The 19,415-nt window shown below is 38.0% G+C and overlaps 1 protein-coding gene across 2 annotated transcripts in view; it reads right to left on the bottom strand.

Annotated features, from left to right (window-relative positions):
• CTBP1 (C-terminal binding protein 1) overlaps window positions 1-17,583 on the bottom strand; it is a 234,128-nt gene extending 216,545 nt beyond the window's left edge. Inside the window, exon 1 of one of the 2 annotated variants that reach the window (XM_066548746.1) lies at window positions 17,458-17,583. The gene's annotated coding sequence lies outside the window, so the exon portion shown is untranslated. The remainder of the gene's footprint in view (window positions 1-17,457) is intronic. The other variant, XM_066548745.1, reaches the window with a different exon arrangement.
• Window positions 17,584-19,415: the final 1,832 nt, after the last annotated feature.

The raw sequence follows: 19,415 nt of genomic DNA, 5'->3' as shown, positions 1-19,415 counted from the left end.
GATGTTGGCACTTGGGGATTGGTTTATGGTGAAGGTGCACTTGCCAACATGGGTGAAAAGTATTGGAAAATAAAGGTAAATATCATGTACGTAGATTTTAGTATAAAAAGACATGACCGCCCCGTGGGTGGTCAGAGTGCCCTTGGCTGCCTTGCAGACCAGACCTCTGTTGGGCAGACAGAAAATTTTGTAGATAAGGAACAATAAACAATCTGAAGACCGAAAAGCTGAAGAGTCCAGACTCGTCCTTTGAAAGGCGTGCCACCCAAGAACCACCCTACCCGTGTCGGGGCAGAGACAGACAGCCGGACCCGACAAAAGAGCTCATAAGCAGTGACTCCTCTTAGCATGGTTCTGCACTGACCCATCCCCAGAGCAGAGTGCTGGGCTGCCACAAACAGGCTGCACAGAAACTGACACAAACAAGAAATGACACCTCCGGCACACTGAATCAAGCAGAAACCCTGCTGACAACAGAATATATAGATAAATAATAAAAGATGCCATCATAGTGAACGGCATATCCATTTACCACATTCTGAGGGCTTTACTCTGGAAACCTCATAACTTATTTTAGTATGCACTATGCATTCACTGAGCCCTCCAGCACCCTTTTTTAAATGGAAGGAATAAAAAATCTGTCACATGGAACATTACTGATAGTGAAAAGTTTCATATTTGCCATAGTAGCTCTGCCACATGGGCAGTGACAATGATGGACAGAGACTACAAAACAAACAGATATAAATTGTCTCTGGGCAACAAGACCAGGCCTTAGGGCTTCACTCCATAAATACTCCCAGCTATGCTGATGCAACTGTTCCCAGGAATGCACAGTGCAACACAATGCTGAAATGTTTGTGTTTTTTTAGTCAAAGAGAAAACAAACAATCAAACAAAAGACCACAGAAATCCCAACCACCTTTTAAGCACAGTTTACGTCATTAGTAAAGTTTATAGAGTCAAAAGGAATTAGACTTCAGTAGAGGGTAAGGGAGGAGGGAACATCAAACTGTGTTTTCACATGACACATCAGAACAGCGTTTCATCTTTCCTGCCACCATGTGATTCATTTCCCCTGGTCTCAATTCAGCATGTGATCTTCTCATTGGGAATGGGAAGAGTTAAAGAACTGAATAATTCAACAGTCCAATTATTTTCGTTTTCAACTCCTCTGTTCTTATTTTGACAGCAATGTCATTTTAATGGACTACAGGTTCATGGCCAGAACCTCTTTAACTGAGTTTTTGAGGTTTCTACTTGAATCCAGAGATTATTTTCAGGTTTTGATGAAAACACTTGGGGCAGATTCCAGTAAACTAATAACCAGATAAAATTCCAAGTGCAATCTTCCCAAATTTCCAAGAACCATTGGAAAGCATGAATAACTGTTCTCCTTTTTCAAATGTTCCCCGGTTGGAGATACTCTTCATTCTTCTTAGCCTTTTCTGAGATGGAGAAAAACTTTCTCTATGGAATTCTTGAAAATATTGTAGAGATTTTTCATGCTACATGCAATTTCATTTTAATGCCAACTTTTAAGTTGCCTTTATTTTCCATCTTTCCTTTATTTTTCTATTTGCAACATCCCACACTAGTATAAAATTAACACTTGGCTAATACATTTGATGGATTTGTTAGTCACAAACTGCATGTTCCAACAATATTAAAATGACAATAATGAGAAAATTGCAAAGCTTCTTTTTAAATCAAATTGAGCCTTTTTCATTTACTTTTTTTAAACAGCTAAATCCCTGACTGAGCTATATCACAAACAAAAGATGTTTGTTTGAAATACTGGAAAGAATTCTATTCTGTTCTTTCCATCTCTTTGTTCCACCTTTGGTATTGCAAATCAGATCAGCTCCTATGCTCATGCCTGGCAATCAATAAACAGTATTCAAGTCTGTATAATTTTTGGCAGTTTGTTGTCGCTTTACTGGCTGTAATTAAAATAACAAGCAATCAAACAGTAACTTAAGTATTGTAAATAAAATAAATTGTGAAACACACAACTTGTTAGCCAGCTTTTACAGAACTAAACATCCAAGTGCTTTTCATATACTCTAGGTATTTGAAAAAAGAAAGCAGCAAGTGTACTGCAAAGTTGGACAAGCTGGTTTATTTAATTTCTCTGTCCTGGTTGTGCTGAGCTGACTCTAACCAGCTCCCAACTGAAAGATCAAAAGATCAGAGATTCTGCAATTCTATTTCTCATTTACAAATACCTGAAGTTTATTTTCTTAATTCCTTTTTAGCAAAAAAAAATGTGTAATTCTCATATAGAAATGTCACCATTCTAAATATTTCAAAGTGAGAGAAAAGTTCAAGACAAATTAAAGCATTTTGTTACCTTCCTGCTTTCCTTTTGTCTTTAAAAACAACTAATTCTTAGGGCTCCTAGAGTCAAATACTTGCACACTACAGATACTTAAAACTACAAATAACTTCAAGTATACTCTTTAAAATACTCCTAATTTACTCAAAAACCCCATGAAAATATATGTACTAAAATGTATTTTCAAACTTGAATTTAAAGCACTTGAGAATTAGGCAAATTTTAATTGCCAAAAGGAAAACTTAATAAACTTTTCTGAGAATCAGCATACTTGGCCCTGCAATTTTCCTGTATCAATGTACACACTGAGAATGAAAAACAAGGAATGTAAATTTATGAGTAATGTTAGTAACATAATGAGATACTCATTATTTTAAATTACAACATGCAAGCACATTTACAAAACAGTCTGCAAATACCGTTCCAACTTCTCTAGGAAAAAAGTAAAACCATATAAGCCAGAATTTAAGATACAGGTACTACACAGATCTTCTTTGTTAATTTTTAGTATACTAGAGAGGTTCAGCTCCAGCATAAAAAGTATCAGAAGAAGCAAAGTGAGCAGCAGTGTAATACCACCTACCTATGGTGGTTAAAATTAATATCAATTCTTTCTACAGGGGATATTTTCAGAAATCATTCTGATAGATGAACATGACTCTTTTTCTGAGTCAAACTACTTCAAAAGTAGCATGAGAATTTCTGCATAGATAGACAGATCTAGTGTTATTTACATGCTATATTTTCTAATTATTTTAATAAATATCACAAATTTACTGCAACAGCACAGAGCCATTTTCTGGAACAGGCCCAAAAGAAATGTAAAACATTGTACAGAGGGCTCAATGAAAACTCCATTTTCAAGCAACAGCACCACTCAAGGCAACCTGGAGAACAATAGGATACACTCACCCTCAACAGAATACAAGATTAAAAGCCCAGATTCATTTCTGAACTTGACCAGACTTTTCCAGTAATGAAAACCCACATGATTCTAGGGGAAAGATACCAGATATTCTAATTTATTTTTATAGTTCCTTGGCTGAGTGGTTCCACCTCCTTCAATATCCAGAAGCATACTTTCTTCTACAGACATTTGAAAATAAGAAGGGGGGAAAGAGAGAAGCTTTGGTAGCCTCTGTGGGCATAAATCAGGTTTAATTTAGGACCAACCAAACAAATCCCAGTCCTTGCTAGACCAACATGGCACATTCCAACAGCCTTGCTCTTGATTTCAGAGCCACATGAAACACTGCCATGTTTCCATGGGCTGTTTCAGCAGCACAAAGCAGACACTTCTTAAATCATCCAAAAGGAAGTTTCAAGAACTTGACACTGAGAAAGAGGCAGACAAAAAGAATCAGATTTGAAAGCATTAAAAAAAAAAAAAAAATCAGTCCTATGGTAAAGCTCAAGAATTTATCTGTCAATCAGCCATTGAAAACAGTCTGGGGAAATAGCCTTCTTAAACCTTTGGATTAATGAACAGTTCAAATTGCACAGTCTAACAACATTTAAGTATTTCCACATCAAAAGTTAGATTTTTTTTTTTTCTTTAAGAATAGCAAGGGAATGCAGTTCCATGCAGACACTACAAAAACAAATCAGCTGTAAAAGAAAAAAAAATTAAGGTCCTTTGAGTACAAATTTGCAGTAGATAAAACCTTAAATTAAAAAATACAGTCATTAGTGGGTATGTGCTCTAATTAAAAATTCATTTGACCAATTTTACCCCACTATTTCTCCAGGTGGAACTCTCAAGATCCAGATTAATTAAATCTCACTAAATACTCTGGCCATGAGAATAAAAGAAAAGTTACTGTTTCTCCAGCATAACTTTGAATTGTCTGGCCAGACATGTGAGATAGCAAAAAAATTCCATCAGCCCTAAAACTGTAGACGGAATTGCCCTTAAGGACAAACACATAAATCTAATCATCACATTTCTGGGCACAGGTTCCAGGTGGAACAGTAAATACACCATCCTCCTCAAGAGGCTCATTAGGTTCACTCATTTGGTGTGACTAAGCCTGTGCTGGGAGGAATTAAGGTTTTCTCATTAAATCTCTCTTATCTGGAGGGATGGGAGGGGAGAAGGGGGGGGTCTCCAGAAGAGGACTCCATGAAGGTGCAAACAATGAGAGTGGAGCCTGACCCATGCAGCCCAATTCCCACCCACCTGTGCTGGAAATTCAGCATCTGAATCAGTGCCTGGGCAGAAGAAGAAGGTCTGCAAATGCTGAGCTTTCACTGCCCAAGTAGCAATTGCACAGTTACACAACAGTTGATCAAACAGCTCTGGAAATCAAGAAGAAAATTCTTTAAAAACTCCACTTTCTGAGAAAACAACTTAATTCATGTGGAATTATGGACCATAATGAACTCTCAAATGCTTCAGCAATATAGTCATGAATAAACCCATGAGGGCTGAATAAGCATTTACACAAACACACTCAGAGAGTTCATAAAATAGCAGGCCACATCAGATTAAAAAAAAAACAAAACCACAGGATGAAAATGGTCCAGAGCTGCATCTCATATCTTTAGAGCCAAACTATAAAATAGGGAAAGCTGGCACACTCTGAAGAGAGATTTTTTGAAAAGGGCTGAAAACCAAAACGCAGATCACACAAACTCATTGACTGGGGCTCCCAAACAACTGCCTACCCACGTCCTTGCACACACTAGGAAGTGCTGAAGAACACTTGAATTCAATGGACAGATTGAATCTTTAACTGATAGCTCATAGCACTCACAGCTTCACACTGGAAATTGGTTAAATATGGTAGTCATTGCCAACAGCTGACTGCACCAGAACATATATGCCAAAAAACAAATGAAACATGCAGACAGAGCAATATTCCTTCATTAAAAAGCACAATTAAAAAAAAAAAAAAAGTGAGAGGTACTGAAACTTCCCATAGTTGTGCTGCTATTGTATTCTTTGGTTCATAGAAAAAGTAACTGGAAGGGAGAGCTCAAGAGGTCACCTGGCCTGCTCCTTTCCTAGCCCAGATCATCTTCCCTCAATGCACACAGAGTTGTCTAAACAGGAGATGAAGGTCTCAGGTAACAGAGACTGTGTAGGATTTCCAGGCAGAGGACCCCAGAGTTTCTATACCATTATGCTTAAAAAAAGAAATATCTTCTGGTTGGATGGCAATAAAGTTCAACCTGCCTGACTCTCTCTTGCTTTGATCCAAGCTCAGTATTTCTTGTACTCTTCTACCATGTCCCTACAAATACTTCTTGCACACCTAAAAGCTGTTACACTGACCTTTAGCAACCTTCTCTTCAGATTAAACTTTAATTAGTTCTTTTATTCTTCATTTCAAGTCAGGTTTTCCAAGACTTAAGTCCACGTGACAATTTAATACAATTTAAAAATAAATAAAATTTAGAATTTCATATCTTGCAATGAAATAGGGTATAAAATGAAGTACTGTGAAATAAACAAAAAAAATCTGGAAAGAATCCTAGAACAGCCTCACATCAAACAAACATTTTAAAAAGCTGAATGTAAGAAATTAAAGGGTTTCATTGGTCTCAATATTGTAGCCAACCTCAGTATCACTACAGGAGAAATAATACATCACAATTTTATCAGTAACTTTCACAGATAAAATCAAACTGACAAACCAGATGCTTTTTCTCATATGAGTATCACACTGGCACATCCCTTCTTATTGGATTGTTTGCCTTCCCTTTTCCTACAGTTCTCATATTGATGGAAAACAAATGCCTAGGAACAGTTGTGTCATCACCTCTGCTGTTCCAGGACCACAGTGCATGACTGATGTGCAGCTCACACATTGCTCTCACTGGCTGTATCAGTTTGTATCACTTCACAGAAAGGCCTTTCTATAATTACAGATTCATTTCTGTCTCAATATTAAACATGCTACATTACAAAAACATCTGACCCAAATAAAAGCTGAAAGCAGCTGTTGTTTTTCCAAGATGATTCTTCCAGCAATCCATCACAGAGAAATAGAAAAGTCACAAAGCTTCTTTAGAGCAACAGTGAATTTTTTTGGTTTTAGATTATTTCCCAACTTTAGGTCTTCAACATTTAAAATCCAGTCTCTAAATAAAATTACTGCCTGTTCTAGCTCAGAAAAGTACTTTATGTCAGACAGACTTTTATTATTTGTTGATGTCTCACCAATATCCAGCCTTTTATTTTTGGACACTAACAGACAATTTCAGAACGCAACGTATACAAAGAACAAGAAGTAATGAACAAAAAAATCTAGTACACAAACCAAAAAGGAATACAAAGGAATCCTAAAGGCATTATCTTAATTTTGTCCTGGTAATTGCTTGGCCATACCATGACTTGCAGCACATTTCTGTATCGCCAATATTATCCCCTAGTGATTCCAATGGAAGTGGAAGGAGGAAACAATATTCAGCTTTAAGAGGAACAAGGCATTACAGTACCAGTGATTTGTTTTAATACCCAACAGATGTTAACAAGGTTTTATATTGCTTGGCAGGGTTTTGCTGTGCTGTAAACCTGACTAAGACACAAGACAGAGGTGCTGGTTATTGCCTTACCTTTCAGGTCTACGTCATCTTTGTAGCTTATCCACCATAATCCAAATCCATTAAAGCCACATCAAACTCTCAGAGAGCTACAAACACTGGATAAATGTGACCATCCCCTTAACCTATGACTTGATCAGCATCAGATACAACAATAGTTTTATACAACAAATTGAATCTAGAGCAATAAAAGTTTCTATGTTGTCTTTAAATTACACATTTTCTTTCTGCTGCCTTGAAGTATGGAGATCTATAACTCATAAAAGCAGCAACCACTTCACCCAGGAGACACAAGGCCTGAGATATGAGAGTCTTGTTTTAACACAAATTTCTGGAACACCTTAGGGTTCATCTGATTATTTTTTCAATGACCAAAGAAGAATCTAAGCATTTCCAGCATCAATTCCTCACCAGAAAAGCACACCTCCCCCACAGAAATGTACCTCAGCCTAAAGTGCATGCCCACAACCAACCATCTTCCTAAAAATTATCTGGAATTAGAACTAAATGTAACAGCTGTTTAAATGTTATAAAATCACATGTGAGCCTTATCCCCCAAAACCAGGTAGAGGAGGGAACAAATTCTTTCTCCTGAGCTCATTCAAACACTTGAGGCAAAAAGTTTCTTAATAATTTGAATATCAGAGCATAATTCTTAACCTGACTCTCAAGGATGCACAAGCCCACAATGAAGGTGCCACACTTTGATACACAGAGAACTGAAATCTGACAGCACTCCTCTTTTGCTTTTTGTGCTTTCACATATGAAGTAACAGATACTCATGTTCAGCCTTCTTTCTATCACCTCACCCCACACATCCCAAATGAAGAATATTTTTTGAAAAGTTTGGGTCTACACCTGTTATAACATCACTTATTACACAACCTAAATGTGTCTAAAATGCTTTATGACATTATTTATCTTCTAATACACACATCTGCAAACAGCCTACATCAGGAAGCATTTCTGTGTTTAGAAAAACAGTACCCTGTGACATATAATACCTTGAGTTTGGAAAGCAAAAACGAGCAAATACAAATGATTAGTAGTTTATTTCAGATCTTGCAATAGCAAATCCCCAGTCAAAAAGAACAGTAAAATGGAATCATGCCTGCTTTGACAAACAGCAGCCACAAAATAAGGTGGCAATTTCACACTCCCTCTTGCACTGTAATCTAAGTGACTCTGTCAAATCCTGCCCAGGCAAGGGATTTACAAGGTGTCAAAGAACCATCACTACTAAGGGAAAAGCAAGGCAAAGAATGAATAGGGAAGGCTTCTCACTGGAGAGGATGTGGGTTGTATCAACTCTTGCCATTAGGATGCATGATTTTATTTCCAGGTTCAGTGAATTTTCTGCTCTGCTGGAATAGGTATTAGGTCTTGGCAAATAATCCATCCTCACACCACACAGAAAGGAGAAGATGAAGACTGTAAATTTTATGGTTTAAGCACTAAGTGCAGTTGGTGAAAAGATCCCAGATATTTTCTCTAGAAAAGAGGAAAACTCATATCTAGATCATCAGGTGACTACAGAACTTGCTGTTGGACACTTTTTGCTCTGAAGGAGAAGAAAAATCCATTGCAGCTTCCGCTTTGAGCAGGATACAGAGACATTGATGAATCTGAGCCTTTTTTCTCATCAGTATGACAAAAAGAATGGTAAATATTTCTGAGACCACTGTCTATTATCACCTTACCTGCAGCCTCTTAGTCCCTCAGAGCCCACAAAATCCTTTCACTACAACCAGGTCAGCCCATCACTGCAATTTTACTGTTTGTTCAAGCATCAGCAGCATCCATCAGCACCACAGGTCAGGCTTGCAGAGAACTTTCTGTTCACAGTTCTTGAACTACTGCTGGTGTGAATCCACCTTCTGTTTCCTGCTCTGACAGATTCCTCAGGATACACTTTTTTCTGCCCTATACTGACACAGTGTCCACTAGGAAACTGGTTTATAACTTGGTTTAATAAGGGACTATAACCAGGCTGGGTAATCTCCCACAGAGTTCTACCACATATTTCTGAACACAGAAAACTTTCAAGACCCTTTTTTTGGATTGTACTAGGATCTCTGAAAATTCAAACAATAGAAGCTTTTGGCTTGTCAATTCAAATATCAGATTCTTATTAGATCTGGGTTTTTCAATTGGCAACATGACAAATTCTTTTCCCACAAAAGAACTGCAGCAGGAATTCCCCTGATGTTTGTTCAGAATAACCTTCCCAATCACTTAAGAGTCAGTGTTGAGGAGGGAAACCTCCATCACAGAGAGTGCTTTGGGACATGAGATTGCCAATTGCTGGATGTTTGTCTTGGACAGTGCAAAAGACTTTTGGTTGAATGTCATGTTATTTATTTTGGTAGCATAACTAAACAGTGACAGGATGTTTGTTTATTCTGCTGACAAGCTGCACCCATAAAGCTTAAGAGATGCACTGCATTTGACAAGAAAATACTGCTGGAAACCACCTTCTTTGATACATCACTGTTTTGTTAAAATCCCATATAGACTCATTTTGTACAGACACCAGTTCCATTACTCATAATGGTTTTATGAAAGAACAATATTCTTCCTTAGAGACTCAGCACACACATAATAAAAGACAATTTCTTTCTTACTGCATAGTGATAGCTAATGTGCCAGTATTTTATTTCATTTAAAATTTGAACTGAATTTAGTTTTAATTTAATCTTGAGTTACTTATCCTATCCAGAGGTATGTATCAATGCTGAACAACTAAAAAAATATAATGCTGAATTACAATCTGCTGCCTTATCCTACTTTTTATGAGACCCATTTTTACTGTCAGTCTTGACATCAATGTGAACACCAATCTGAAAAAATACTGAACCACACTGCAAACTGTGTAAAACTTTCATGGCACTGAAACCAATACACAGGATTATTTTAACAAGTAGCTGGGCATAACACTATTTCTAAATTAAAATTTTACTGCAGTCTCAAGCTGATGAAATATGTAACATTTTTGCTATCAAAGTGCAGCAAGTCAAAGCTAGAACTTTACAAATACCTCTTAAAAATCACATTCAAATTATCTGATCCTTTTAATACCTAGTGTTTATATCACATCTTTCATTTCAAGGCTCTAAAACACATACAAAGACTGATAATAACAAAAAAAAACTAATTTAAGAGAAAAACACTGGACAGTTCCTTACTGTAGACAAACTTCTCAGGATGATGGGGCAAATTAATATCCACACTGCATATTTTTTAGCCATTTTGCAGTTAATAGGCTTTTTCAGATGTTTTTACTGCACAGTCAATGGTTACTATTTGTAACAACAGTGACTGTCATTTTTAATTAGCATTGGGTAGCAGCCTACTAACATAAAAGACTTTCATTAGTTACAATAAATAATGAACCATGGGTGCACAGAAAGCCCTCAGAGCAGCTTCAGGTATACACTGGTTTCCTGGACTGCAACACAGACAAATTTCTTCCAGAGCTATACAAACCTGGTCACTGCAAATTGTGACCAATTTTACACCAACTATGAATTTAGGAAAGAAGACTGAAACTACAGTGAGCACACTTGTAGAAATTACTGCCTGCAGCCTAAAAAAAGCCCATTGTGATCCTTTGTGATAAGAAAGATCACAGAATTATTCAATATCCTGAACTGGAAGAGACCCACAAAGATCATCAAAGTGCAACTACTGGATGGTAAATGGTAATGTGTTTTAGTAATTACAATTAAAGACAAATGATGACATTAAGACAACACCTTTCAGGACACAAAGTCATCTTAATCTGACAGTAACAGCTGAGATTCTACACAAAAGCCCTCACTTTTTATAACATAAAGCTATTAAATAGATCATGAAGGAGAGGTACTCTAACTTTAAAGAAGCATTGGAAAATTGACTCCAGGTATTAAAAAAGTTACTGTTCCAGGTGCAGATGACTTCTTATCAAACATTAATTTCCAATTATGACATTGTCAGAATTCTCTGTAAATAGCATTGTGGCAATGGCTGTCAACCAGAGAAGTGGCTTCCCAAAAATGCCTCCAGCTGAGGATATTGCTCCCAAAACATACATCAGAAATGCATGGTGCCCTGCACATTTCAGCCTTACCTTCCAATTGTCAGAATGTCATCATCTCTTCTCAAAACACTAGAAAATATTTTGTACTCTCTGTCCTTTCATATAATTTGAGGTACTCCAGCTGACAATACTCTGACTCATCGATATTATGCAGACGGAAATTGCCCACAAAATCAAAGCACCGGGACAGAAAAAAGCTGGCAAGGAGTTGTTTATTGAGGCAGAAGCAATCATAAACACACTGAGGAACTTCCCAGACTGTACTCATAATTCTCATTAGAACATGCTGCCCATATGTTAGGAGAAGGGTCAGTTTGGCATTTTATCCTGTAGACCTCTACAGAAAACACCCACTTACATCTTCAGGCTTGCTAAGACTGTCCCTCTCCCCCAGGAGGGATCTGAACAACCACAACCTACAGCCAACTCAAGACCAGACTGCTGTGCCTTTTCTTACCCAATTCTGACATTGCTCCATCTAGAAACGCATCTAAAGGAACAGAAAATCTTACCGGCAGTTCTAAGAAATCTGTGACTAGCACTTGGCAGAGAAACTGCCAATGGGCTCTAAATCAGAAAAAGAAAATTATGTATATGCATTTAGGACACATTACTGCAAGACAAAACACTATCAATCAACTACAAACAGTGAAACAAACAATGCAGAACAGAGGTAAAGATTTAGTCAAATACAGAACAAAACCAAGTGCAAGTCTACAAAGCTTAGAATGACATTAAAGACTGCTGGAAATACCTGCCATGCTTACCTATGCATCTACTAACTTTGGTGTGCAATGCTAATTAGAAACTTGAAACTATCTATTCCTTCAACTCGTGCACTCTGCTGCGAACTTCTTGTCCTCTCTTGGTTTATACTGCTGCCCCCAGCCAAGCAGGAGCAGACAATCCTTTCTAAAAAGCTTTAAGCATTTCCACAGGTTAAGTTTTCCCCTAATTAGGTGGGCAGAGATGCTCAAGTTAAAAGCAATATGACATAGATTTAATTCAGTCTGATTCAAATCAAGTATCAATAAGGTGCAGAAACCTTGACATACAGCCAGGATGCAAGGGTGTTGATTTTGATATAGTCCTACAAGCATCAGAAAAGTTACATTTTTAATTGCTCCAACAGGGATGAACACATCCTGGTTTTGACATCTTCAGCAGTCTAACAACATGGGGCTGAAAGCCATACATTCTATCCCCAACAGATTAAATAATTTTATCTGCTTAACTTTTATGTTCCAATGACTCTACCATAATCTTTACTTTCTTCAAGCTGCCTTCCCAGGAGGTAAAAATCTGCAAAATCCATTTCCTGTCCCACAGTCATAGAGTAAAATAGGAAATGGCAATTGTTTCTTGAGTGAATCCTTCCCAGACACTTTGACCTTAAAAGTAAACAGAATCTTTTCTTTCATTTCTGTGCCAATATTTGAGGAAACACATCAACCTGTGCATAACAATTTAAATGTAACACATCTCTTTGCCTGCTCCTCACAGTCTGAACTGCACTGGTCACCTCTCAAGTCACAATATCAGGGATGGTTTTTGTATCTATTTGTACTTGAGGGCCCGGGGAATGACATAGTAACTGCATTAGATCAAATTGACATGACTCATATGAAAAAGTCAGAATGACAATCTCTCCCTGATACCACTCCCTCACTGCAGAGATGAAGGAGGAAAGAAGAGAGGATCTTAGAAGTTGTTATTTAAAGAATATATTATCCTAAGTATAGCATTTTTTTATCTCTACTTGTCTGTCACAGCACAGCATAAACAAAGCACCAGAAAAGATACCCATACATTTTACAGTTTAAAAGAGGATATGAGAAAATGTCACGCCATACTCTTTCTGGAGGCATATCAGTAAGCAAAGAATGGAATTCATGAAAGATCTACCAAAAATAAAGGCATGCAAAAGCTTTTAAACCATCATTATCTCCTTGCAAAACAATGAGATTCAGTTTGCACAGGCATTACCAGATCACAACATTATCCCTGGTTAACTTTCCTCTACAGATACCTGAGAAAGGTAGAGAAATACCTCAAGAACACAGCATAATTTAGAATGATTTCCACAGAATCACCACCTGATCTTTACTGTTCTAAAGGGAAACTGTCATGTAGTTGCTGCTCTAAGATTTACCAAGGTAAAAAATGACATAATTTACAAGACAAAGCATACACTCAGTTTCTCAAAGCTACAAGGATCCTTCTCCACACACACACCTCTTACTGAGAAATATAAACAGAAGCTGTTTGGATACAAAAGCTTTTATTTATTCTATTTTTTATGTGCTAAGACATATTCCAGGCACTGTGTACTCAGAAAATACCATTGTATATACAAATTTTACAAACTAAGCCATATTGTCTTGTTCTGCACATGAAGAAAAATACTCCTTTCAAAGGGAATACTGTTGGGAAAATGAGTTTTTAATATTAGAGTTCTTTTTAGAATAAAATCCTGTCCTTTAAACAGAAAAAAAAAGTAGATTTTTAAAATATACTTAGTGTTAGGGACTATTTCAATTATATAAAAAACCCCAGTACCCCAAACCAAACCACAGCAAGTGATCATTTTCAGTAACAAAATACTGACTCTGTTGTCTACAAAGGTAAAGATATGAGTAGGTAACTGAAGCAGGGTCACATATGAAAAACTGTGGAAACTTAAGGTGCAATTTGTACTTCAAACTATAATCTCCTAAATTTTGTCATCAAGTTTTATATGTAAATGCTCTTCTCTGTCAATTGATTAAACTGATCAGATTAGATAAACAGCAGCCCATCTTCTCACAGAATTTTCAGAATCACTGGGTTAGGAGACCTTCAAGATCATTGAGTCCAACCCAGCCCCAACACCTCAACCAAACCCTGGCACCCAGTGCCACATCCAGGCTTTTGTCAAACACACCCAGGGATGGGGACTCCACCACCTCCCCAGGCAGCCATTCCAGAACTTTATCACCCTTTGTGTAAAAAGCTTCCTCCTAAAACTCAACCTATATTTCCCTTCATGCAGCTTGAGACTGTGTCCTCTGCTTCTGTCAGTTGCTGCCTTTTGTTCAAGATTTAAACTAGATGTATAATCTGTCAATTCTCACTCTCAAGGTACTAACCAGCCAGCTGACATTCAGCTACCCTACAAAACCCCACATTAGTCACAAGTGTCTGAAAAAGCCTCATCAGCACTAAATATGATTTTTTTTCTGGCAACATTTTATCATCAAATCACTAGTATTTTAATTATTTGTAATGTTTTAGGACTTTTGATGCAAATATGTCAGTATCCAACATGTGTGCTGCTGTAAGAAAAAATATTGCTTATCTCAAAAATTCATCAGTAGATATTGAAGGAATTACCATTACACCTGTTTTGTAGATGGAAAACAGAAACAGAAAGGTGAATTGATCTACCCTAATCCAATAGCAAAGAAATAAAAACACTATTTCTTCCAATTCCACTATTCCTATCCATTAGGTTATACAGCATCCTGTGCCTGAAGTATCAGGTTGGTTGTTCTTAAATATAATACATCCTAATAAAGGAGGATGATAAAACAATTTCAAAATACACTGAAAAGGAAATTAATTGTTACACATCAATAGCTATATCTGAGTTTTGCTCTAGATATGGAAGCTTTCTGCTTCAATCTAAAATAGCAATCTCTACATAAATAAAAATTTCCCTGTGAAATAATAATCCATTATTAATGCAATAACAATGTACCATTCCATAAATGTCAACTCCAACATGAAGAAAAAAGCAAAATATTGTCCACTGATAGCAGCAATTCAATACTTCTCCTCTTCCTCCTTATTGGCAGAGAATACAATTAGTGAACTTTTAATACTTTCGAAAAAGTGACAATTTAAACAGAAAAATCATTAAAATTTGTTGACCATTCCTATTGTGAAAACAATTTGTAACAAATGTGAATTTCACTGTTGTTGGGTCTATTTTTTATGATTTGGCCTGAAGTCCAAAAGCATACATTCCATTCATGGGTTTAACCAGCAGTGTTGCACAGTGATAGTGAATCCAGTCTCCTGAACAGGTACCTGATAACACCCTCTCAGAGCAGCTGATAAGGGAAACTGAGGGATTATGACCCACAAAAAGCTCAAAGTATCTCCTAGCAAATCCACAAACACCGTGCTTCCAGGCTGTGCTCAACTAGCAGTTCCCCTGCCAACTTCTCATAAAACAAGTGTTTTACAACCTCAGTGGGGGCAGGGAGGAGGGGAAACCCAAAACTTTACAGTATTTTATTAAAGATGTGTCTAATGCATTGCCAAAACCCCAGTACACTTCAGCACCTATTCCTAGAAAGCAGAACACACCCCATGTCCCCCAGATGTCTCTGCACTCCCATTGCAAATGTACTTTTCACTGTCAGAGGGAACTGTTCCCACTACGCTGGAAATTGAACCTGACCTCTCCCCTGTTTCCTAAGCTTTCAAATTGCTAATCACTAATTAGCATCTCTGGTGGCTCTCTCAGAACATCAGAGTTTTATGTGCAAGCATGACAATCCTTCCCATGCCCCTTGGAGCTGATCAGCATAATCTGAAGTTCTTCCCAAAGAAGCTCAGGATAACACTGAAGCCTCTCATCTCAAGGAAAATCAGAAATGTGGTCCAAGTCTCTCTGGCTGCAGTCCAAACTCCCCCAATATTTACCAGCTAGAACACTAAGCTCTGATTTTATTTCCTATGACCACCATTTTTGAAGTTTAAAAAATATCCTAAACACATATCATAGACATGCTTAAAAATAGGAATGTGAAGCAATCCAAATAAATCAATATTACTTCATTCTGCAAAAACCTAAAATTCATTCACTCAGAATAGCAGACTTTACCTGATTTTGTGCTGCCACTTGGTAATGTCAAAAATCTATGCAGGGTTCTGCTTTTGTTTTGTTGGAGTAGGAGGATTATTTTAATATGCAGAGGATTGATTTTGTTCCTGTATGCATGAGCTGCTGTTGATATTGCCAACCAGAAAGACTCCTTTCTAGAATTATCATCAATATATATTACAAGAGAGTGTTTACTTCCACCCTGCCTCTCTTTTAAAAGCCTCCACAGTGTTAATTCCCAGAGCAAAGCTACAGGTCTCCTACTCAAAATTTCTCTTTAGATTTTCTAATCCTTTTCTCCTTAATCTCCATTATGTGAAAAAGAAACCCACATATGCATGGTCTGTGGGAAGCTAAGTAACTTTACCTCTCACCATAGTTACCACATCTGATTTAACCACTGGCTCTGGACATTGAATAATTGTCCTTTAAGATTTCAGATTTTATTTGTGTATGCCTCGATACATTCATCAAACATAAAATTCTACAACCAGACTGATTTTAATGTCGTTAGTAGACGATTACATTTCAATTTATGTGACTGTAGGATAACATACCATCCACCTCTGCTATTTCTGTACTGTGTACTGCTGTTTTCCAGGATCTCAGAAGCAAAAATGTTTAAATGTTACATTATTGACAAGGTTTTCTGTCTAATCCAGTTCTTTGAATGATTCTAAAACAATGTTACATTCAGATTTTCATTAGTGTGCTCAACTATTCTATTAGACTTTTTTGTTTCTCATGGTAACCAATTTTATTTGACTTAACGGAAGCTGTTCAAATATTTAAAGGCACTCCGAGATGGCAGGAGTTTATCTAGGAGCATACATGATGTGTCACAGATATTCCTTTCCTTGCTCTTTTGGATTCTGCCCCCCTTCCTCCCCCTTTCAAAAACAGTAGCAAACAAATGAGAATCTCGACCTGCCACACTGCACCGGGAACGTGCTCACTTCATCTGTTTATGTAAATATTCAAGTTACAATGGGCACATTTCGAAACCACCAGCTCGGTAGGTAAAACAGATGCTTCTTACGTTCCTTCATATGCACCGAATCCCTCTGCCAGAATCACCAGGCGCAACGCAAGAACTAAAGTATAAACATCTGCAACACCTCTCTGTTTTCTTAACATTCTTTCACACGTTTTCTTGCTAACTCCAAAAAGGCTCGACGGTGTAAAAAAGAGAGAGAGGAAAAAAAAATAAAAAGAAAACAAGCCAACAACAAACAGTGAAATTGGAAACATCTGCGAGATAGCTACGGAAAACGGAATGAAACATGAATAAACAAAAACATGGCGAAAGTGGCCTGGGGTTGTTACACTGTCAGATCATTTTTCCAAGCCCAACATCAAGGCTTTTGTTACAAGCAAAGCGGTCATTTGCATGGAGAACCAACAGGGTTTCCTCTCCTTCGGCGGCTCCGCGGCCGTAGCACACACACACACACAGACAGACACACAGACAGACACACAGACACACGGTGGCCGGCTCGGAGCCGGAGCCTCCCCGGCTCACAAACACCGCGGCCGAGCCCCGGCCCCGCCGCGCAGCCCCGCACAGCCGGCACTTGCCCAGGGAAACGCGATTTAGGGATAAAAACCAAGAGACGAACCTTTGGAGCGCTGCCCCAGCCGGAGTTGTGTGTGTCTCTCGCTCCCTCTGCTCTGCTGTTGCTGACAAGATCAGGCTGAGATTAACAAGTCCATGCTACTCTGCCAACCTCGCTCCTCCGGCGGCTGCACACACGCCGGGGGCTCGCAATAATACCAAACTTTCGGAAAGTTAAAAATGGAATGGGTTGGAGGAATGTAAAGCAAAATGGCAGGGAAGCAGAAAACACTGCCTGGACAATTATTGCAGCAGCAAGCAGGGCACTGCTCTGTAGTCAAGGCTGTGTCAGCACTTTCTTTCTAAACCCCCCCATTTTCAGGGGGCTGTAATTCAGAAAGGAAAAAAATAAAAAGAAAAAATGCTTATGGCCAAAAATATTGCAGGTAAACCCCCTTCCCTTTGCATTTTAAATCATCCATTTAGACCATTCAGAAAGTTACAGGACTCTGTGCACTTCTCAGGCAGTCCCACATGCCTTTTCTTATGCAAATACAAGTCTTTTTTTTTAAAGAGGTTTCACAAGAATTTGACCTACATTGTGAATGCCCCCTCCTTTTTTTTTTCTTTTTTTTAATAAAAGCAATATAAAACATACCTTAACATCGAAACCCAGTTTGCATAAACATGGGATAATTTCTAAGTTCTACACACACATGGCCTGAAAGGTGCCAGATTGGTATCAGAGATATGAAAATGCTCCCACAGACGACCCAGCACAGCCTCTACTGAGGTCTCAACCCCAATTCATTATGGTAACTTGGTAACCCAAACTGCTGAGGGCATCTGCATTTTCCCCGGATAAGGAAAGGGTCCTTATAATCATGTTAAAACAAGGAAACAAAGCATTTGATCTGTATTTCCTACTTTACAACTACACTCTAACCAGTGACACATCAGGGCAATCACCGCTGCTGTTGTTAATTGCAGGGTTTTGGTGGTGGGGGCTTTTTCTTTTGTTTGTTTGTTGGGTTTTTACTCTTGGCAATTGGGTTTTTACTCAGATACAGAAATAAAACTTTTTACACAAGACATTTACACTGACACATTTCAGCTATGTTTAAAGTAACAATAACAAAATGAAGGGAAAAAACCTCCAAACCATGAACTATACAGGCATATTGCTACTTTCTTTTAAAGTAAAAATACACCTTTATTGTAAAGTCTGTGCAGAGTGCTGGGCAAGAAAACCAAAGCATAAGTCTTGGTTGATATGGAATAGCCAAGAAACATGGAGAACCCATGATAATGGACAATACCACCACACCCACCTGCTCAGAGGAAGAGAACTCTACTAACAGTGGGACAACCTGTGCTCCTTCCCACCTGAACCAGCACAGGCCTTCACATTCCTGCCTCAGGCCAGTCTGGTCTGCAAATACAAGAAATGATGGTGACACACACACACCCACTTCTGCCACTTGGCACTGGGGTTATAATGGCCACAGAGAGGAAAGAGAAGCAAGTGTGATAAAATCTCCATCCACAGCAGTTTTCTTCAGTGTATGAAAGCAGAGCACTGAGGTTTCTGCTCTGCTCCACCAAATAACACACAGAGTGTTTATGTTCCTGAAAGATACATCATTTGCATGCAGTGTTTAATGGTAGGCAGATGTTTTTCTCTGATCATTAATCTGGAGCAAAGTGGAAGGCTACTGGAAACAAATGAGTGAAGTTCTCCTAAAGGTTTGGAGTATTCTCTGCACACTGCTTAAGTTAAACTAATTGCTAATTCACATTAACAAGACACTGAACGAGGACAAACATTAACACATTATGATTCAACTGGACAATACCAAGAAACACAAAATGGAAGCGGATTTTTCATCTTCCTTTTATGACACCAGGGGACAAGGAAAAAAATAAAGAAGATACAGTACAAAACTTCTTAGTAGATCCAACTTAATACTTCCTCTTGAAGAATAAAGTAGTAGGATTTATAAGAATTCTAAATGCAAAGGT

This window comes from Molothrus aeneus, chromosome 4, assembly GCF_037042795.1.
Source record: "Molothrus aeneus isolate 106 chromosome 4, BPBGC_Maene_1.0, whole genome shotgun sequence".
In the NCBI taxonomy this organism is placed as follows: domain Eukaryota; kingdom Metazoa; phylum Chordata; class Aves; order Passeriformes; family Icteridae; genus Molothrus; species Molothrus aeneus.
The sequence above is the reverse complement of the archived record's forward strand: the minus strand, read 5'-3'. Positions and strand labels throughout refer to the sequence as shown.